The following is a 23162-nucleotide window of genomic DNA, read 5'->3' as shown; positions in this document are numbered from 1 at the left end:
GGCAAATTTTGATGTTGAGTTGAAAATGGCAAATTTTGATGAGAGTTGAAAATGGCAAATTTGATTGGTTAGGAGGGAGAGAAGACGAATTTGGTTTATGGGAGGAACGGGGAAGACAGTAGGGATGTTTGTTGATTTGTAAAGTAGATGTTTATGGGTAGTGTTGTGTTTTGTGGATGCAGTAAGGGGTAAGGGAGGGGCCATGTAGGTTACCTGGTGGGGGGGGCGTACGGTAGGAACGTACCTGTCTCACCTGGTTCCCATGTGCCCCCAGTGTGCATCACCTTACATTGCGTGCACTTTTGCGCCCTTACCACCTTACTCACTTGTCTGCTTCTTTGTCTCCCACCTCCGAGGATCTGGCTTTGGGGTAGAGAGAGAGGAGAGAGAGGTGCTGGCTTCGCAGTTGTGGGCCTGCACTTTCGCTGCTTGCTGCTTGGATCGATACACCATACGGACCGCAATGTTTGTGGCCACCCACAATGGACCGCAGTTCTTTAGCGGCCAAGCACCACCCATGGATGGACCTATGGGTCAACGTGGCACCGATGCCAAACAGGTGAACCACTAATAGTTGGCCCCCTGACGGCCACAATATAGAAATGGACGCGGTTGGCGCCTTTCTTTATTTTTGAAAAGAAGTAAGAAGGCCAAGTGCACCACACGAAGGCAAGACCAGCGGCAGAACATCGGCCGGCTGCGACACCACCGGTGATTTATAAACACTTTATTGGTGCACCGGATGGTGCTCACTGTGTGATGGGGTGGTGCTTGATGCTTGGAAGGGGTGCTCTGCACGTTATTAAAGGCCGTCGGCCACAGAGCACTCGTGGGTTGGTGTATCGATGCTGGCAAGCGTGCTCTCTCTATGCATAACATCTGCATGTGTTCCTCCAAAAACAGGTCCTGGATCGTAGTGTAAATATCAGCGTAGTCTTGTAAATAATGCTCCCTACCGGCTGTATGTTTAGTTTGCGAATTCTTTCCGGATTCGGTTATCCTGTGGGTGTGTTTCTGTGAGGAGAAGGGTGCAACGTCGCAGGGGGACATATTTACTCATTTGTGAATATCTGTAAAACTGTCGCACTCAGGGTAGAGTTAATAGTAGAGGGAACTACATTGCGTGCCACACTAAAGTAGGTAAAAATTTATCGGGTCGGGACGCCCCGAGGGTAGAGAAGGGTGCAATGTTGCGAATATGGAATTTGGCCTCCATATCCGCTTGTAAATATTCCCCTATTTCCCCAATACTCCCCGACTATCCCCAATCCCCCATTCCCTAGTCCCATTGTCTGTAAACAACAATCAGTAGAGCCGACCTTCCCCTTTTTCCCCCATTAAATGTCGTGCCCAGGTCCACCGCATCACACGTAGACAACTTTCGGACATCTTGCTAGTTATTCTTAGTCTATGTCAGTTAAGGACTCGTTTCCATTAATTATGACTCTTCGTTGCACCAGAATGTGATTATATGGCACCAGTAGTGAGTTTAGGACCTTTCCCATACCTCCTCCCATCTTCTTCCCCAAACAACAACAACAACAACAGAGGGGCACGGCGCTGTGCGGGGGGGAGTGTGCGTCCTGACACCGGCTCGGTTAGCCGCCATTGACAATGCGCTCCAGACCATGCGCTCCACGGGGTTACCACAAAGGGGCTGGCTGTCAGCTCCTCGTCAAGGGCGGAGCCTGGTAAACCCCCCGCACGCACCCAATGAGAAGCAACGTGCCGATTCCACGAGGCGGAGCTAACGAGCCGAGGGCGTGTCACTCCCCGCCGGATATACGCGGCCACGTAGCGGACGTGACGTCAGATGCGCCTGAACTACGGAGAGCAGAGGAAGCCACCGCCACCCCCAGCGCGACGATACCTCCCCGCATCTTTGGACCGGACCGAACCGGGTCGATTCTGCCCTGAGCCCAGGTGCACCTGGAGCCATCGATACCCGCTTTCCTGCTATCAATCCCCGTGTGAGTCAGCCTTGTCCCGTTTGCCTGTCGTCTGTTGGGGTTAATATAAGGTTGTGTCTAAGTGCCCACCTTTCTGTGCTGTACCTCTCGTCCCTGTAATCTGACCTTCCGCACGAATATAATCTCCTCCGGAGGTCTTGAGAACCGTATCCCTGGTGTCGTCATTTTAATCCCAGCCGTGTGTCTGTTCCTTCATTGACCTAGCATCGCGCGACTAGTCAACGTTCGGGTATAATATCGAGTATAATCTTGTGCAGACGTGGTCATCCCAAAACCGCTCGGTGAATAACATCCAAGCCACGTCTGTAACAATATATATATATATATATATATATGTATATATATATATATATATATATATATATATATATATATATATATATATATATATATATATATATACACATACATATATATACATATACACACACATATATATACATATACACACACACATATATACATATACACACACACATATATATATATATATATATATATATATATATATATATATATATATATATATATATATATGCCTCAAGAAGTTCACTCGCAAATGGGTGAAACGTAATCTCAAACAGAGTCTACTCTTGCTTATTTATCACTTAAATCAGTAGAGGAGATTTGAGGTTTGGTTAGTTTTTGGTTGGATGCGTCTTTTTCTTAAAAATAAATAAGAGTAACAACAATAATTGAAAAAGTATAATCCCAACAACCCCAATCTTGTAATATACTAGCCGAAAGCACTCGGCGTTGCCCGGGTTCTTTTTGAATGAATTTACCACCATAATTCAGCTTTTACTCGTGGCCGTAGAAGATTTACTGCAATAATTCAGCTCAGCTTTTAATTGCGAAATGGGCCCAGCCCAGCCGATGTGCGCCTCGACCGGCCTCGCCACCTAGCCTATAACCTTCCCGGGCCCCGTCCCGACATTTTTTGTTCTTTTTGAATGAATTTACTACTATAATTCAGCTTTTACTCGTGGCCGTAGAAGATTTACTGCAATAATTCAGCTCAGCTTTTAATTGCGAAATGAGCCCAGCCCAGCCGATGTGCGCCTCGACCGGCCTCACCACCTAGCCTATAACCTTCCCGGGCCCCGTCCCGACATTTTTTGTTCTTTTTGAATGAATTTACTACTATAATTCAGCTTTTACTTGCGGTCGTAGAAGATTGTCTACTATAATTCAGCTCAGCTTTTAATTGCGAAATGGGCCCAGCCTGGCCGAGGTGGGCCTCGACCGGCCTCGCAACCTAGCCTATAACCTTCCCGGGGCCCCTCCCGACATTTTTGGTTCTTTTTGAATGAATTTACTACTATAATTCAGCTTTTACTCGCGGTCATAGAAGATTGACTACGATAATTCAGCTCAGCTTTTAATTGCGAAATGGGCCTCGACCGGCCTCGCCACCAAGTCTATAACCTTCCCGGGGCCCGTTCCGACATTTTTTTGTTTTCGAGATTTCCTCCTATCTTTCACCGTTCAGGAGATAAGCGCGTGCAGACAAACAAACAAACAAAAACTTTCTTTTATATATATAGAAGATAGAAGAAGATAAATATACACATACAGTCATACATATATAAACTACAATACACTTTGAGCCAACAAAAGCTGCATGAATTAACCAAGAGTCCTTTACATAAGGTGAGTCCTTTACTTTTACAAACCCGACCTGGGTTCCTTTACAGTTGACATTTACAATAACACATACCTGAGACCACAATGCTACACACCCTCCCAGCCGCCGGACCTGTTTCATCACTTATTGGCAAGTCATCAATGACAACGTCAATAAAAACGCGCGTACCACCGAGGCTCCCAAGTTTGTACCACGTGCGATGCCATTACCTGTAAACATACAAATGCCTCATGATCCAAACACATCTCTCACCCATAATCGAAGAGCATAACCAATCAGCTCTCACCTGCCTTATCTAGGTATCTGGGATTATAAATAAATGAACCGCCATGCACTTCGTTCTAGCCAAGGAAGGCAGCATGAAACAACCAGGAAAAGCTACACAAGGTAAGCCAAGTCGGGTTTTGATGTTTCAAACCTGATCCCGGTACCTCTACAGTTGACATTCACAAGTAGCACATACCTGAGAACCCCAATGCTTCAAACCCTCCCTTGGCTTGGGAATCTTATTGGTTCGCGTTTTGATCTGCACCGTCACTGATGACTCACCAATAAGCGATGAAACTGGTGCGGTCCCTGAGAGGGCGTGCAACATTGGAGTTCTCAGGTATGTGGTACTTGTGAAAGTGATGCAACGCACCCTGCCTGCAAAGCACCAATCCAAAAGTTTATAGTGACGTCAGGAATCAAACTAAGACCGGACAACTCAAAGGTAAATGTGTTACCTCGCACCATCCTGCCAGAGAACCACTACCATATGGTGATGGAGAAATGCCATCATGCCCGTAACCCTTGGATGCAGTGATTGGGCCTCGAAGGCCCACAACGTTTTTTTTGTTGCAAAAACTATGCTGTACAATTTTTTTTTGGAATGAGGCTCATTTTCACCGACTTTCATGTTGTTACACAAAATTCAGTGACATAAATAAATAAATAAATTCCTTCAGGCTCGTGGGAAAATCTTCATTCTTCACTTATAACCCGAAAATCCGACACGAATGCAGGCCTGGGGCCTTCGAGGCCCTGCATAAATGTTGTTGTAATACTATGTTATATCATTATTTTCTTGATATGAGCCTCATTATATGCTCCTACAACTTGGTTTACAAATAATTCAGTGACAAAATTATGAAAATTTAAAAACTTTACACTAATACATCCGTTGGGCCTCCGAGGCCCAATGGCTGCGTTTATGTAGGATTTTTGACAGTTGTGGACATATACATCTATATAAATAAAACACAGTTTGTGTGTGTGTGTGTGTGTGTGTGTGTGTATGTTACCGATAGACTCCTAAACGGAGAGGCTCACATGCTTGATATTTGGCATAGACATGGCCATTGAGCCTGGGAAGGACATGGCCTACCTAAAAATATTTAATGAGATCCATATTTTTTATTCATATTTACCTCAGCGCATTTCAGCGAGGAACATTATACATGGAATCTCAGCCTGTGCCAGAGCAGCTCACTGATTCGCTCAGAGCGATCACGTGATGTTCCATCCTCGCTGCCAGACCACTGAACGGAAAATATATGGAATGACCATTTCCATTCACACCACATAGGTGGAGATGAAGCTACTGGGCGCCATCTTGGTTGGCACTCGATGCTGGGCGATGGTGATTTCCGTCACACGTTTGCACGTAATTCAGAGCGAAAAGCGATTGCGTTTTTTCACCTTTTGTGCGATCGTGTTTTGTGTCGATTTTTGTCGATTTTGTGCGATATGAATTAAACGTCTTTGAAACAGCTGTGAAACGTCTTTCCACAACCCTTCCTTAACTGATTGGAGCAGTTTATTGCCGCACAAAATGGCATTTTAACATTTGTCTGGCTTTTAAAATCTGGGACACGTTCAAAACAAACGAGATCCGCGAAGCGAGTCGGTCGAGTCGTGTTAACCAAGATGGCGACACGGCGGCTACACTTTTCACGGAGTAGGAGCGTTCTATATGTATTTTCAATTCAGTGTGCCAGACTCGCTCATGTACTTGATTTGTGGCATAGACATGGCCATTGGGCCTTCACGGTGTAATTTGTGCGAGGCTTTTGTCCGAGTGAGCTTGAGTCGAGAGGGCAAATGTACGGGTTGGGAATGTACGGGTCTCCCTTCCCCCGCCCGGCAACGCTGGTACTGGAGGGCGTCACAGTATCGGTGAGTCTCCAAAATCCGCTTCGTGCTGTTGTTGCGAAGATGCAGGACGATGTCGCGATTGTTGTGCTGCTCTCCTCCCATGAGAACTGCAACGTCATTGTTAACTGGCCCTCCCCTTCCCATTCCCCCTCCCCCTCTCCCTCCCCTTCCCTCCCCTCCCCCTTCCCCCTCCATCCTCCCCTTCCCCTCCCCCCCTCCCCCTCCCCTCCCCTCCTCCCCTTCCCTCCTCCCCTTCCCCCTACCGCCTCCCCTTCACCCTCCACCCTACCCCCTCCCCTTCTCCCCTCCCCTTCCCCACTCCCCTTCCCTCCCCCTCCCCCCCTTCCTTTCCCCCCTCCCCCTTCCCCTCCCCCCCCCTACCCTTCCCCCTCCCCTTCCCCCTCCCTTCCCCCCATCCCCTCCCCTCCCCCTCCTCCTCCCTTTCCCCCTCCCTTTCCCCCCTTCCCCTCTGAGCAAATACACATCCATGAGCATCGACTTGGATTGAAAAAGGATATTAAGGAAAAAAAATCGATTAAAAAAAAAAACATTACACGAATACATCCTTTTAGGCCTCCGAGGCCCAGTGGCTGCGTTTATGTAGGATTTTTGACGCCTGCATCTAAGAGTTCAATTGGGTAATAGAAGTGATTGATATTGAGCTTGGCATGACATGTAAAAACTAGAATGACACTCGGTCGAGTGCATTTGGCAGCCAAGCAGAGCAGTTTACGTTTGTGTCACCCACTGATAGGCTCGATCAGCACCAAAATGGAATCAATTCCTCCTTTTCACCTCCCCAACGTGTCCACCAAATTTTGTAGGAATAAGACCATAACCTTTTGATATATCCTGCTCGCAGACAGACAAACGGTTGCATCTGGCTGCCGAAGCAGTTTCTTGACTATTGGGCACAATCCTGGTGACGTTTCTCCATCCTCACGTTCCTGCAGGCTCACACGTCACATCACACTTCGACAGGATAGCGTGCACCTTCACATCGCACACGTGGTCACCGACATCATTGCACAAGAGAACATTCCCACTCTGCCCTCGCCAGCTGTTTCACCTGATCTTTCTCCATTGGAATACGTGTGGGATGAAATGGATTGCGCAGTGTTCAAAACCAACCGGCGACGTTGGCCCAACTGTGGAGTGTGGCAGGCCTTGGTACAGATCTGGAATGACATCCTCAAGCTTTTGTTAAACCATCTTGAGTCCTCAATGAGGAACCATTGCCAAACGTGTGACAGGTGGCCACACCAGATACTGAGCTGCCACCTGAGTTTTGACCCCCCCCCCCTTTTTAAGCCCCTGGAGACATCTTGCACACATGTGTTGACATTCTCAAGTCGATTTCATGTTTATCAAACACTAAATATTGATATGACCAAACAATATGATGTTTGTTTTCATTTCTCATTTCATATAGGTGCACTGGAATTTTTTTCCTGTGAGTAACGGGGTCAATTTGTGCAGACGGAACCGATATTATGCACCTGGCCTGTGTAATAATATACAGCCTTCACCTGAATTATCCACACAAAGCTCAAAGCCCTTCTGAAGTAAAACAGCAGGGAAGATTTTTTTGAAGTAATAAAAAGGCTGAAAATCCAAGGCCCAACACTTATCCTTGTACATTCCCTTTACCTTCATTTGAATTCACACAATACCTGAGAGATGCATTTGAATAGGTAACGGTACAGCGGATACACCATGTGACCTACATTTCAGTTTGGTTCATTTCATGAAAACCGTCCTGACTGTGCTGGACCAATGATGGCTCAAAGATGGAGAGACGTTATTAAAGGGAAAGGGAATGAAAAGAGAAGGGAAGGCACAAAGCACAGCATGGAGGTGCAGGAGAAAGGGACAGGTAAGGATTCGTGTTCAAGAAGAAAGAAACGTTTCATTAACTTCAGAGGAGAAGGAAAAACCAGGAGATCATCTGGAGACCTTTCATCCCATCAAACAAGATGGACTTCAGAAAGAGAGCACCGGTGACTATTGTGTATCGGAACACCTGAGCCTCGCCCTGCTCTGCAAATGCTCTTCTAAAGGATCAGGTAACAATTTTTCAGACGCTTCATGAAACGTTGATTGTAAATTCCTGAAGGTGAAAATTAAAGTGTAGTAAAAAAAATATGTATTTCACTTTTTAACAACATTTTTTAAAATCCACTTATTTTTTAACCAATCTTCAATAACACCGATAATCCAAAGATTGTCTACGAGATATATCAAAAGGTAGTCACTTTAATGACATGATTTTTTACCTTTTCCGTGACATCAGTCGTTTAATATCCAATGGCCTACATCTTCCTTATGTGGTGTACATTTGGTGTTATGTGGTGTGTGTATCATGAACTCAACTTTCAACTGTGTCATGTGGGTTTGATTCCTGATTCGACTATAAACTGCCCGATTGGCGTTTCGTGTGCAGGATGTTGCACGATGATGTTGCAGGCTGTTGCATGATGATGTTGCAGGATGTTGCACGATGATGTTGCAGGATGTTGCACGATGATGTTGAAGTATGTTGCAGGACGATGTTGCAGGATGTTGCACGATGATTTTGCAGGAGGATGTTGCAGGATGTTGCAGGATGTTGCAGGATGATGTTGCAGGATGATGTTGCAGGATGATGTTGCAGGATGATGTTGCAGGATGATGTTGCAGGATGTTGCCGGATGATGTTGCAGGATGATGTTGCAGGATGATGTTGCAGGATGATGTTGCAGGATGATGTTGCAGGATGTTGCAGGATGATGTTGCAAGATGTTGCAGGATGATGTTGCAGGATGTTGCAAGATGATGTTGCAGGATGTTGCAGGATGTTGCAGGATGATGTTGCAAGATGTTGCAGGATGATGTTGCAGGATGTTGCAGGATGTTGCAGGATGTTGCAGGATGATGATGCAGGATGTTGCAGGTTGATGTTGCAGGACCTCATCATGGGTGTTGCGCTGAACAAATTGCAATATTCTGTCCCGACTACTGCTGGGAGAGACAAAGGCAACCCACCCAGTGTAATCCTTGCTGCCAGGTGGCTTTGGCAGCAGTGATCTGACTCTCAGGTCGAGCAGCACAGACATTCGAACACCATCGGTAGAACGCGTACCTCCGCAAGGCTGAACAGTTTACGCTTTTGGTCATATTTCTCAATGATGAAGAAGAATCGCTTTAAAAATGTATCCGGATTCGGATCTTCAGCAAAATCGAATCATTTCGTCCTTGTCAGATACCCAACCTGTCAATCAAATTTGGTCCCAATCCGTCCATAACTTTGACATATCCTGCTTACAGACACATTGTTGAAAACATAACCTCCGTCTACCTTCCGGTGGCATAGGTTATTTATCATTTTGATGACAAAAGGTGAGGGTGGAGATGAACGGAGGGAGAAATTTTATATCAATTTTAGACTTATTCAATGGCCTACTATTATCAAAGGTACCTGGTTGAACGGGTGGGGGGTTACCTGACATGGTAGGCACCTTCACCTGATGACCCACCCTAATTCGAAGAATCATTTGTGAACGTCAAATGAAAACAAAATGGAAACTTAGTATATTGTATGTTGTTTGTATGTTGTATGAAGTATGTTGATCACTCCAGTTTGTGTGTGCGTGTTTGTCTGTCCGCTCACTTATCCTTGCCTACAGGTCACAATTTGAAAACGATCTTCACGAAGCTTCAGCAAATGATAGAGTTCGTGGTCCGACAAAATACTATATATTTTTGAGGTCAAAAGGTCAAAAAGTCAACATAGGCCAAAGGTCAACCACTTTTCTCAAATTTCTAAAATCCTCAATTTTCATCCGATTGACTTGAAATTTGAAAAGGATTGTCATATTAGCTAACTCCGTGGTTCTTAAACTGGGTTCAACCGAACCCCAGGGGTTCAATGAGCCAGTCTCAGGGGTTCGGCGGAGGTCCTCCGAAACGCATTGCAATTTGTTTTTGTTTTTGTTTTTAGTTGTGTATCAATTTTGAATCTATGTGTAATTACGCTAATTATTAATATTATTATTATTTTGCTATGCATGTTACGAACGAATGGAAATGTTATTTGTAATTGTATTCCCATCCCATTCATGGTTTATCTGGTCTGTTTAAGATAAGTTGTTTCACACTGACTGTAGTAAGTTGAATCAATGAGCAACTTGCTTATTATTCTGTTGATGGTGCTTACTTGCCTACTTACTGACTGGATTTTGGACTTTGCAGGTGTTCGGAAATTCCAGTGAATAGCCTCGATTAGCTTGCCGTGTGCCGTGCATCATTGGTCGTGCCTTACTTTGGAGTTTCTGATTAATTGAAAAGTAAGTTGGAAATGTTTGTGGATATGCAGGGCGGGTTCAGAGTTATATTAAAGTCAAAAGTGGATGGTGATTATAAAATATGATTAAATTACTCAGAAAATTAGGTGGAGGTGATATAACTCCTTTGGTCGCAATTCAAAACTAACAATTCGCAGTTTTCTATGTAATATTATAATGGGATTTGAGGTGACGTAGAGTTGAGTAGATAATAAATCCCATCATCGTAACTATAAGTTGTGTTTTCTTCGTTAAAATTTCTCAGTTTTCAGAGGGGTACTGATTATATTTAAGCAAGTTCCTTTTTTTATTTTTGTCATATAATTATTTACCCGAACTCAATTAAGATCAGTTTGTTACTGTTTTTTTTTTGCAGTATGTCGAGCAAAAAAAGGAAGTGGTCGGAGGATTACGTGCAGTACGACTTCACGTGTTTGACGGAACGGGACGAAACTCAGCGTCCTCAATGCATGCTTTGCAATGTCAAGTTGAGCAACTCCAGCCTAGCACCAGCAAAACTACGAGAACACTTCAAAAAAACTGCACGGCGAGAGGCAGTACAAAGACGCAACGCTGGATGAATTCAAATTGAAGAGAGTCCGATTTGACGCAAGTGCTACCTTGCCCACTCTCGGCTTCGTTCCAATTGACAGACCGATCCTCACCGCGTCGTATGAAGTTGCGTACCTGATCGCAAAGCAGGGCAAAACCGCACACCGTTGGCGAGACACTCATCAAACCGGCCGCGTTGAAAATGGCCAACATCATGCTGGGAAAAGCTGCTGAAAACAAGTTGTCTCTCGTTCCACTCTCAAATGACACCATCAGATGCAGAATCGACGACATGAGCGACGACATCCTCACCCAGGTAGTTGCAGATTTAGTCGCGAGGCCGACGAAATTCAGCCTTCAACTCGACGACACCACAGACGTTTCGAATTTGAGCCAGCTCATCTTATTTGTGCGTTATGTCAAATGGAGACGAGATCAAGGAAGACTTTCTGTTCTGCAAGCCTCTCACAACAACGACGAAGACAGCTGACGTGAAGAAGCTTTTGGACGATTTCTTCAGAAGCAACGGCCTCTCGTGGAACATGGTGTCTGCAGTTTCCTCGGACGGAGCTCTAGCCATGCTGGGATGCAACTCCGGTTTTGGAGCGCTGGTGAAGGCCGATGCACCACACATCATCGTCACACACTGCGTCCTGCACAGACACGCGCTGGCATCAAAAACCCTGCCTCCAAAACTGGCCAATGTTCTGAAAATCGTCGTTTAAACTGTGAATTACGTGCGAAGCCATGCACTGAATCATCGCATCTTCAAAGAGATGTGCAATGAAATCGGCTCTGAATTCGAAGTCCTTCTCTACCACTCTAACGTTCGATGGTTATCACGAGGGAAGGTAGTGAGCCGTGTTTTTGCGTAAAGTGTAGAATTAGCCCTGTTTTTTTTTTGTTTGTTTTTTTTGTATACAGAATCGAGGCTCGTGAAAGAGCTAACATTTATTTCATAAACAAATCAAACAGACAAACAAAATATATGAAAAGAGGGAGCGGAAGACAAGATGGAGAGAGCAGGGGAAGCACACAAACACAACATTTGAGAGCAGGGGGATGTGTGGGAGGGAGAGGGCTTGGGGGGAGGAGGCGTGGGAAGGGGGGGGGGGTGTGAGAAGTATAAAACACAAGGACACCAAGGACTTCCAGGACAGAAGTTGGTATTTCAAAAAAGTGGATTTGGGGTGAAATTAGCAGGGGTAGAAAAGACCAAGGTTTTGGATGGGGGAAGATAAGAGATGGTGGTGAACAGCTGTTTTAAAGACCTGGAGGGTGGAGTGGGATTGAAGAGAGTGAGCGAGTTTGTTCCAGAGGCGGGAGAAAAGAGGAATGAAGGAGTGACGGTGAGAAGAGAGTCTTGATTTTGGCAGTTTAACCATAAGAGGGTTGCAGGCAGATCTTGTGCGACCTGTCGGAATATTTGGGGGACAGAGCCCAGAGAGAGCTGGGGGGGGGGGGGCAAGGCCAGAGAGGAGTCGGTAGAAGACAGAAAGACCACCAACCTGCCTGCGATGAGAGAGTGAAAGGCCCTTGGAGCTAGCTTCATCGCGGGAGATTCAAATGATTATGAACGCTTTGGTTTCAACAGCGTGAAGACGAGCTAGGTGTGAGGCAGGAGCACCAGCCCAGAGGGGAGAGCAGTATTTCATTGAGCTGCGGATGAAAGCCTTGTATGTGGTGAGGAGCTCAGGGGTGCCAAGGAAGGACAACGCACGACGGAGGATGCCCAGTCGGCGACTGGCTTTGGAGGCCAGATTTGAAATGTGGTTTTCCCAGGAAAGATCATGGCAGATAGTGAGACCCAAAAGCTTGAGTGACAGAACGTCTTGGAGAGGATTATTCATAAAGTGGATGGGAGTGTTGTCCAGTCGGTCTTTTCGGAGTGAGATTTGTCAGGATTGAAAGACATGTTCCACTTGTTTGCCCAGTCTGTGATTTTGTCCAGGTCTGCAGAGAGTGAGGAGGCTGCAGACTGCCGATCTGAGGGATGAGGAATGGAGCGACAGAGAGTAGAGTCATCAATCAACAAAGAGATAGAGAGGATTTTCAAGAGAGTCAGAGAGATCACTGATGAAGACCAGAAAAAGCACAGGGCCCAGAACACTGCCTTGGGGAACTCCAGCCTGAACAGGAAGAGGAGATGAGAGAAACCCATTCAGGGCCACACATTGACTATGACTAGAGAGGAAGTCCGCCAGCCATGCGTGGAGATTTCCATGGATACCAAAGGAGGAGAGTTTGGTGAGCAGAGCGGGGTGCCAGACCGTATCGAAGGCACGTGATATGTCAAGGGAGACAGCTCTAATTTCCTGTTTGGCATTGAGGACCTCCATCCATTGTTGAGAAAGCAGAAGCAGCATGTCCAGAGTAGAGTGACCAGGTCTGAAACCAAATTGATGATCAGAGATCAAGCCATTGGAGAAGAGGAAAGATTTCATATCCGAAGCAATGATGGATTCCATGACTTTGCTGATAATTGGGAGAAGGCTGATTGGTGTGTAGATGCTAGGATCTGTTTTTGCACATTTTTTGTGCAAAGCGGTGATGTTGGCTGATTATCAAGCAGATGGCAGATGACCTTGAGCAAAAGAGAGGGTGAAGAGAACAGAGAGAGGGAGTGAAAGAGCGGAAGAACAGGATTTTAGGACCCGTGGGCTGATGCTGTCAGGTCCAGTTGCAGAATCAGAGTCGAGGGTTGACAGAAACTTTTCTACCTTGTCAGGAGGAAAGGACACAGAGTCCAGGAGCAGCTGGGTATGACTGGGTACGGTGGGTACAGTACAGTACTGTTTTTGCGAGAACACCAGCATTGCCATGCAACGCACTTCCAAGAGTCAGAGTTCATCCTCGCCTTGGCGTACTTGGCTGACATCTTCGACGCACTCAATCATCTCAATTGCCAGATGTTGGGCGGTGGAGTCAATGTCATCGAATCTGAAGAAAAGCTGAGCGCTTTCCGAAAGAAGTTACCGTTGTGGAGGCGGCGAACAGAGAACGACAACTTCGCGAACTTTTCGCTACAGGACAAGTGCGTGAGCGGGATCGAAGATGAGTCTGAAGTTGGAGGCACTGCTGTACCGGGGGAGCTGAAGCAAGCGAATGCCATGCACTTGGATGAGCTGGGAAAGTCATTCGACGGCTGCTTCCCCGTCCAAGAGCAATACCCAACATGGGTGCGGCAGCCGTTTACTTTCGACGTTGCAATGGCAGATGTCAATGACCAATACCTCGACGACCTCATCGAACTTCAGCAGAGCCAGACTCAACAGCAACTCTTCGGCACAACAACACTCTCAACGTTTTGGTGCCGCCAAATAGAAGGGTATCCTCACATCGCTAAAATTGCCCTTGAGATCCTCACGCCGTTCGTTACAACGTATCTCTGCGAGCATGCGTTTTCGAAACTGGTGGACATTAAAACAAAGAAAAGGAGCAGGCTTGCATGCGAAAATGATTTGAGGGTGGCCCTTGCCAAAACAAAACCACGCATTTCCCAGATCGCCTCCCGAAAAGAAGAACAGAAAACGCATTAAGATGCAATTCTTCTTAATTTTTTGGTCAAATTTGAGGGGTACCGCGAGTGTTCGGTGGGTTTCGTTAGGGTTCGGCGCCTTTAAAAAGGTTAAGAACCACTGAGCTAACTGAGTCCAACCACCAACTATTTTTAAGATCAACATAAGTCATAAGGTCAACATAGGCCAAAGGTCAACAAATTTTTTCACATTTCTAAAATCCTCAGTTTTCATCCGATTGACTTGAAATTTGAAAAGGATTTTCATATCAGGTTAGTGAAACCAACCACCAACTATTTTTGAGGTCAACATAGGCCAAAAGGTCAACATAGACCAAATTTCTAAAATTGTCAAACTTCATCCGATTAACTTAAACTTTGAAGACGATTTGCACATCAGGTCACTGAATTCACTAACTAATTATTTTTGAGGTCAAAAGGATGCTCCACTGAGTCCCATTCTACTTTGTTCTGTTTTGCCAAGTGTCACGCTGTGAGTGATTTTTCATTACTTGCCGGAAAAGATTCCGGCAAGTATGTTGATAGGTTGGTTTGTCTGTTTGTTTTCCGGCAAGTATGTTGATCGGTTGGTTTGTCTGTCTGTCTGTTTGTCTGTTTGTTCGCAGTACTACGTCTACACCGTTGCACATGGAATCGCCAAACTTTACACACATATTTGTCTTGCCCTGGAATAGACTGTGCCCAATTTTTAACACTCTCGGCCCAAGGCCTCCATTATGACGTCATAATTTGATAATTCGACAAGTACAAAACTTTATCCAATCAAGATGCAATTTCTAGAGCGACATGACGGCATAAACTGGTGGAGAAAAACAATAATGATGACGTAATCAGTCACGTGGTTTGGCCGCCATCTTGGAAAAACCGAAAAAAATTGCACCTCTATATCTCCGAAAGTGCTGAATAGAAAAAATTGAGACATGGCTCATTGTAAAGAACTCTCCATGCGGAATAAAATATGTTAATGATGATGTCATTGGTGCCTCCATTATGGCGTCATAATTCGATAAGTACAAAACTTCATCCGATCAAGATGCAATTTCTTGAGCGCCATGTCGGCATAAACTGGTGGAGAAAAAAATAATAATGATGATGTCATCGGTCACGTGGTTCGGCCGCCATCTTGGAAAAACGGAAAAACTTTGCACATCTATATCTCTGAAAGTGCTGAATAGAAAAAATTGAGACATGGCTCATTGTAAAGAACTCTCCATGGGGAATAAAATATGTTAATGATAATGTCATAGGTGCCTCCATTATGACATCATAATTCGACAATTACAAAACTTCATCCGATCAAGATGAAATTTATTGAGCATAATCTAGGGATAAATTGGTGTAGAAAAAATTATTATGACGTCATCGGTCACGCGGTTCGGCCGCCATATTTGTTTTAACACAAAAGCCTTAAAAACCACTGAAAGCACATCCTGGCGAGGGTCTGCAATCTCTGATTGCTCTTTCTTGTTGCATTCTGCAGCACAGAGTTGAAATATCTACCAAAAGGGTCTCTGGGGTCCACATAAATGAACTTGCAAAGCTCTTGTAAAAGGGAATAAGCACCAAAAAATAAATAGGAAAAAGATTCCAATTGTGACCCTAACTTCAACGTAATCCTAATTTCTGCATCCTGAACACGTACACTAATATTTATACAAGTGTGTTTGAACACCTGGGCCTAGCAATTTGCTGACTTAGTGCAAAAACGATATTTGTGTTTGTTTCTTTTTCTTCTTCTTTTTTCCAACTGCAGTTCCAACTGCAAGTTTGCTTCACAAAATTCCTGCCACCTTCAGTCGACGGTCAGACATGGCCAGCTGGTTCGTGAACGGCTGGCAAAAACTTTCCGCCTTAAATTAGTGGAAGAATAGTTGGAGCGGCAACTCTGAGTCTCGGAGGTCGGTGGTTCAAACGTAGGCCAAGAATCACACCAAAGAATATGGTAAAAATGCTACGTGCTGCTTCGTGGTTTAACGTTAAACATGTAAAAGGATCAAACACACTGGGAAGGCAATGGCAAACCACCCAGTATGACCCTTTCCAAGAAACTGCTTCGGAATGTGGTTCGACAAATGGAAATAAAGTAGGAATGGCGGTATCAATATGTTTGCTGGATAAAGGAGGCGTGCTCCAGGAAAGTGGGAATCTTGTATCTGGAGACGAGACCGACTCTCCGCATTCATTCATTTTTAATGGATTTTGAAAAATGAAATAACGTCCTTGGTTAAGTGGACAAAGCATTACATTTGCTGGAGTCCTGCGGCCGCGATTTGCCAAAGATGCGGAATAATTTTCAGCACAAATGCCAAGGACAAATTTCATATCTATCATGATAACATGGTAAATACCACGCTGCCATTCAAGCCTTTGGCAGCCACTTATTCACGGACTGCCCAAGAGTGTAAAAATGTCACCAAACGCTCGTCTCTCTCATCCGGCTCCCACTGCTCATTAGCTGTAATCAGCATCTAGATCGCCCAACGACGTGCATCCTCAGACATGTGGGAAGGTACACCTTTGGAATATGCGATCACGGTCTGTTACATACAGACGCCCCCGAACAGTGAAGTGGCCAGCTTGTGGGGGCCCACGAAGGGTGAAGTGGCCAGCTTGTGGGGGCCCACGAAGGGTGAAGTGGCCAGCTTGTGGGGGCCCACGAAGGGTGAAGTGGCCAGCTTGTGGGGGCCCACGAAGGGTGAAGTGGCGAGCTTGTGGGGGCCCACGAAGGGTGAAGTGGCCAGCTTATGGGCGCCCACTAAGAGTGAAGTGGTCAGCTTGTGGGGGCCCACTAAGAGTGAAGTGGCCAGCTTATGGGGGCCCACTAATAGTGAAGCAGCCAGCTTACGGGGGCCCACTAAGAGTGAAGTAGCCAGCTTATGGGGGCCCACTAAGAGTGAAGCAGCCAGCTTATGGGGGCCCACTGAGAGTGAAGTGGCCAGCTTATGGCGGCCCGCTGAGTGAAGTGGCCAGCTTGTGGCCTATGATGTCTGGATATCTGAAAGAATTTACATAACAATGGTCTTCGTGGCTCAACATTAACCCCTGAGCAATGAATCACGTGTTTTAAAGCCATATAACCTCGTGCAGACCCCAAGCGAACACCACAGCCCTTTGGCAGCTGAACAAGGTTCATGGACACCTTTTTGTGGCCACACAGCTGGCCAGGGTCACGCTCAGGTGAAATGCCGTTCGTATTGTGTTATCAAGACCACAACTGTAGTTTCCTTTGTTCAGTCGGGATAGCCATCCAAGAGGCACCACCCAAAACGCATGCTGCTAACAACAAACATCATGGAGGCAACACCATCAGGAGGTGAGAAAACACATAAAAACTGAAACATCTGAACTGAAAAGCACAAATGTGGTGAAGATTACAAAGGTGAGAAGAGCCCGATACTGAACCTGCGATGTGAATAATATGATGTTCGAAAACAAAAGGACATAAAGTGTTGCACACAATGCCATGGTTACTCATATTCCCACTCTCGGGGACCATATTCACACTCTCGGGGACCATATTCCTACTCTCGGGGACCATATTCCCACTCTCGGGGACCATATTCCCACTCTCGGGGACCATATTCCCACTCTCGGGGACCATAATCCCACTCTCGTGGACCATATTCCCACTTTCGGGGACCATATTCCTACTCTCGGGGACCATAGTCCCACTCTCGGGGACCATAGTCCCACTCTCGGGGACCATATTCCCACTCTCGGGGACCATATTCCCACTCTCGGGGACCATATTCCCACTCTCGGGGACCATATTCCCACTCTCGGGGACCATATTCCCACTCTCGGGGACCATATTCCCTTTCCCTTTCCCTTTCCCTTTGTGATTTTCCCTTTCCCTTTCCCTTTGTGTTCCCTTTGTGTTTGTGTCCTCCCCCCACCTCGCGATGGTGGATGTGGTGGTGGTCTCGGTCTCTTTCTCTTTCTCTTTCTCTTTCTCTTTCTCTCTCTCTCTCTCTCTCTCTCTCTCTCTCTCTCTCTCTCTCTCTCTCTCTCTCTCTCTCTCTCTCTCTCTCTCTCTCTCTCTCTCTCATCTGCCCTAAACAATGGACCACGTGCTGCACACCCACTCAAGGACACCCCTGGAGAGCCGACACCCGGACAGGATAGAGCGGCTCTTGGAGGAGCAATAAACATGACTCCCACCGCCTTTGTCTGAGCACGAGCGATTTCACTCTTTATCACTGATCGTGGAACAGCAGAGAAACCCGAAGTTCATGGTGTTTGGTGATTGTTGGTGGTGGTTTGTGGTTTGGCTGTTTGTAGTGGTTGTTGGTGGTTGTTATTGGTGGTTGTGGTGGTTGGTGGTGGTGTTTGATAGTTGGTGTGGTGGTGGTTGGTGTGGTGGTGGTTGGTGTGATGGTGGTTGGTGTGGTGGTGGTTTGTGTGGTGGTGGTTGGTGTGGTGGTGGTTGGTGTGGTGGTGGTTGGTGTGATGGTGGTTGGTGTGGTAGTGGTTGGTGTGATGGTGGTTGGTGTGATGGTGGTTGGTGTGATCGTGGTTGGTGTGGTGGTGGTTGGTGTGGTGGTGGTTTGTGTGGTGGTGGTTCGTGTGGTGGAGGTTGGTGTGGTGGTGTTGGGGTGATGGTGGTTGGTGTGGTGGTGGTGGTGTGATGGTGTGATGGTGGTTGGTGTGATGGTGGTTGGTGTGGTGGTGGTTGGTGTGGTGGTGGTTGGTGTGGTGGTGGTTTGTGTGATGGTGGTTGGTGTGGTGTTGGTTGGTATGGTGGTGGTTGGTGTGGTGGTGTTGGGGTGATTTGGAAGAGATGAAGAGAGGGTGACCGACACAGTCCACGTGCAGGCAATGGGGTTCGAAGGTGAAGGTGCCATAACCACACCTCGCGAATCCTCTTCCAAACAGCCTTTTAACCGGTTATTGCCGATCTTCCTTTTTACCAATAAACACGAAATTATCCACGGGTGGGGGGGGGGGGGGGGGGGGAAGGGAGGGAGGGAGGGAGGGAGGTATGTTCGTTCACCATCGATCTGGGAATATTTATACATCTGACCTAGAAATTAAATATTTGCAACAAGCATTCAGAAAGGTCTCGGCAGAACACGCAGCACCGATTTATAGACTTTGGCTCGAGCAACACAATCGTGCATCGCACGCGCCCGTGATATCGCCGGCACGAGGATGGCATGCACAGTCAAAAGGGGCCGCGGCAAGAGCATGGTTCGCGCAGTGGAGATGCAAATCGGCAGCCGGCGGCTCGTCGGGGTTCTCGGCTTCGCCCAGCACGCACGCGCCCACAACTCACCTGCAGCGGCACGCGCGGTCCCGGCTCGCGGCGACCCTCGGCCGTTCGTGGTGAAAGGCGCTGCGGCGGCACAATGAGTGGGCGGGGCTTCATGCCGACTGGCCACGCCCATCATCCCGCCCCCACACCAATGACCCCGCACTCATCCGCTCTAATCGGCCCCTCTGCCGAGCGCTCTTGCCTTTCAACCTGTTGGTAATAATAACAATTCATTAATGGCGCAAACGTGTCGTCTCGGCCTTTGCGAGCCTGAGCCTCATCCAGTGAATTAACAAAGGATATTCTGATATAAAACTGCGAATTAACAAAGGATATTCTGATCTAAAACAGAGAATTAACAAAGGATATTCTGATCTAAAACAGTGAATTAACAAAGGATATTCTGATCTAAAACAGTGAATTAACAAAGGATATTCTGATCTAAAACAGTGAATTAACAAAGGATATTTTGATCTAAAACAGTGAATTAACAAAGGATATTCTGATCTAAAACAGCGAATTAACAAAGGATATTCTGATCTAAAACAGCGAATTAACAAAGGATATTCTGATCTAAAACAGCGAATTAACAAAGGATATTCTGATCTAAAACAGCGAATTAACAAAGGATATTCTGATCTAAAACAGTGAATTAACAAAGGATATTCTGACCTAAAACAGTGAATTAACAAAGGATATTCTGATCTAAAACAGTGAATTAACAAAGGATATTCTGATCTAAAACAGTGAATTAACAAAGGATATTCTGATCTAAAACAGTGAATTAACAAAGGATATTCTGATCTAAAACAGTGAATTAACAAAGGATATTCTGATCTAAAACAGTGAATTAACAAAGGATATTCTGATCTAAAACAGCGAATTAACAAAGGATATTCTGATCTAAAACAGTGAATTAACAAAGGATATTCTGATCTAAAACAGTGAATTAACAAAGGATATTCTGATCTAAAACAGCGAATTAGCAAAGGGTATTCTGATCTAAAACAGCGAATTAACAAAGGATATTCTGATCTAAAACAGTGAATTAACAAAGGATATTCTGATCTAAAACAGCGAATTAACAAAGGATATTCTGATCTAAAACAGCGAATTAACAAAGGATATTCTGATCTAAAACAGTGAATTAACAAAGGATATTCTGATATAAAACAGCGAATTAACAAAGGATATTCTGATCTAAAACAGTGAATTAACAAAGCATATTCTTATCTACAACAGTGAATTAACAAAGGATATTCTGATCTAAAACAGTGAATTAACAAAGGATATTCTGATCTAAAACAGTGAATTAACAAAGGATATTCTGATCTAAAACAGTGAATTAACAAAGGATATTCTGATCTAAAACAGCGAATTAACAAAGGATATTCTGATCTAAAACAGCGAATTAGCAAAGGGTATTCTGATCTAAAACAGCGAATTAACAAAGGATATTCTGATCTAAAACAGCGAATTAGCAAAGGGTATTCTGATCTAAAACAGCGAATTAACAAAGGATATTCTGATCTAAAACAGTGAATTAACAAAGGATATTCTGATCTAAAACAGCGAATTAACAAAGGATATTCTGATCTAAAACAGCGAATTAACAAAGGATATTCTGATCTAAAACAGTGAATTAACAAAGGATATTCTGATATAAAACAGCGAATTAACAAAGGATATTCTGATATAAAACAGTGAATTAACAAAGCATATTCTTATCTACAACAGTGAATTAACAAAGGATATTCTGATCTAAAACAGTGAATTAACAAAGGATATTCTGATCTAAAACAGCGAATTAACAAAGGATATTCTGATCTAAAACAGCGAATTAACAAAGGATATTCTGATCTAAAACAGTGAATTAACAAAGGATATTCTTATCTACAACAGTGAATTAACAAAGGATATTCTGATCTAAAACAGTGAATTAACAAAGGATATTCTGATATAAAACAGTGAATTAACAAAGGATATTCTGATCTAAAACAGCGAATTAGCAAAGGGTATTCTGATCTAAAACAGTGAATTAACAAAGGATATTCTGATCTAAAACAGTGAATTAACAAAGGATATTCTGATCTAAAACAGTGAATTAACAAAGGATATTCTGATCTAAAACAGTGAATTAACAAAGGATATTCTGATCTAAAACAGCGAATTAACAAAGGATATTCTGATCTAAAACAGCGAATTAACAAAGGATATTCTGATCTAAAACAGCGAATTAACAAAGGATATTCTGACCGAAAACAGTGAATTAGCAAAGGGTATTCTGATCTAAAACAGTGAATTAACAAAGGATATTCTGATCTAAAACAGTGAATTAACAAAGGATATTCTGATCTAAAACAGCGAATTAACAAAGGATATTCTGATCTAAAACAGCGAATTAACAAAGGATATTCTGATCTAAAACAGCGAATTAACAAAGGTTATTCTGACCGAAAACAGTGAATTAGCAAAGGGTATTCTGATCTAAAACAGTGAATTAACAAAGGATATTCTGATCTAAAACAGTGAATTAACAAATGATATTCTCATATAAAACAGTGAATTAACAAAGGATATTCTGATCTAAAACAGCAAATTAACAGAGGATATTCTGATCTAAAACAGTGAATTAACAAAGGATATTCTGATCTAAAACAGCGAATTAACAAAGGATATTTTGATCTAAAACAGCGAATTAACAGAGGATATTCTGATCTAAAACAGTGAATTAACAAAGGATATTCTGATCTAAAACAGCGAATTAACAAAGGATATTCTGATCTAAAACAGTGAATTAACAAAGGATATTCTGATCTAAAACAGTGAATTAACAAAGGATATTCTGATCTAAAACAGTGAATTAACAAAGGATATTCTGATCTAAAACAGTGAATTAACAAAGGATATTCTGATCTAAAACAGTGAATTAACAAAGGATATTCTGATCTAAAACAGTGAATTAACAAAGGATATTCTGATCTAAAACAGTGAATTAACAAAGGATATTCTGATCTAAAACAGTGAATTAACAAAGGATATTCTGATCTAAAACAGCGAATTAACAGAGGATATTCTGATCTAAAAGAGCGAATTAACAAAGGATATTCTGACCGAAAACAGTGAATTAGCAAAGGATATTCTGATCTAAAACAGCGAATTAACAAAGGATATTCTGATCTAAAACAATGAATTAGCAAAGGGTATTCTGATCTAAAACAGTGAATTAACAAAGGATATTCTGATCTAAAACAGTGAATTAACAAAGGATATTCTGATCTAAAACAGTGAATTAACAAAGGATATTCTGATCTAAAACAGTGAATTAACAAAGGATATTCTGATCTAAAACAGTGAATTAACAAAGGATATTCTGATCTAAAACAGTGAATTAACAAAGGATATTCTGATCTAAAACAGTGAATTAACAAAGGATATTCTGATCTAAAACAGCGAATTAACAAAGGATATTCTGACCAAAAACAGTGAATTAGCAAAGGGTATTCTGATCTAAAACAGTGAATTAACAAAGGATATTCTGATCTAAAACAGTGAATTAACAAATGATATTCTGATATAAAACAGTGAATTAACAAAGGATATTCTGATCTAAAACAGCGAATTAGCAAAGGGTATTCTGATCTAAAACAGCGAATTAACAAAGGATATTCTGATCTAAAACAGTGAATTAACAAAGGATATTCTGATCTAAAACAGTGAATTAACAAAGGATATTCTGATC

The 23162-nt window shown here is 44.0% G+C and overlaps 1 protein-coding gene across 1 annotated transcript in view; it reads right to left on the bottom strand.

Annotated features, from left to right (window-relative positions):
* The window catches only part of LOC137437105 (neuronal cell adhesion molecule-like), a 361237-nt gene extending 341690 nt beyond the window's left edge, over nucleotides 1-19547 (bottom strand). Inside the window, exon 1 of the mRNA XM_078786852.1 lies at nucleotides 19442-19547. The gene's annotated coding sequence lies outside the window, so the exon portion shown is untranslated. The remainder of the gene's footprint in view (nucleotides 1-19441) is intronic.
* Between the last annotated feature and the right edge of the window lie 3615 nt (nucleotides 19548-23162).

This window comes from Myxine glutinosa, chromosome 11 (assembly GCF_964187855.1).
Source record: "Myxine glutinosa chromosome 11, kmMyxGlut1.1, whole genome shotgun sequence".
In the NCBI taxonomy this organism is placed as follows: Eukaryota; Metazoa; Chordata; class Myxini; order Myxiniformes; family Myxinidae; genus Myxine; species Myxine glutinosa.
Note: the sequence above shows the minus strand (reverse complement) of the source record. Positions and strands in the feature narration are given on the sequence as shown.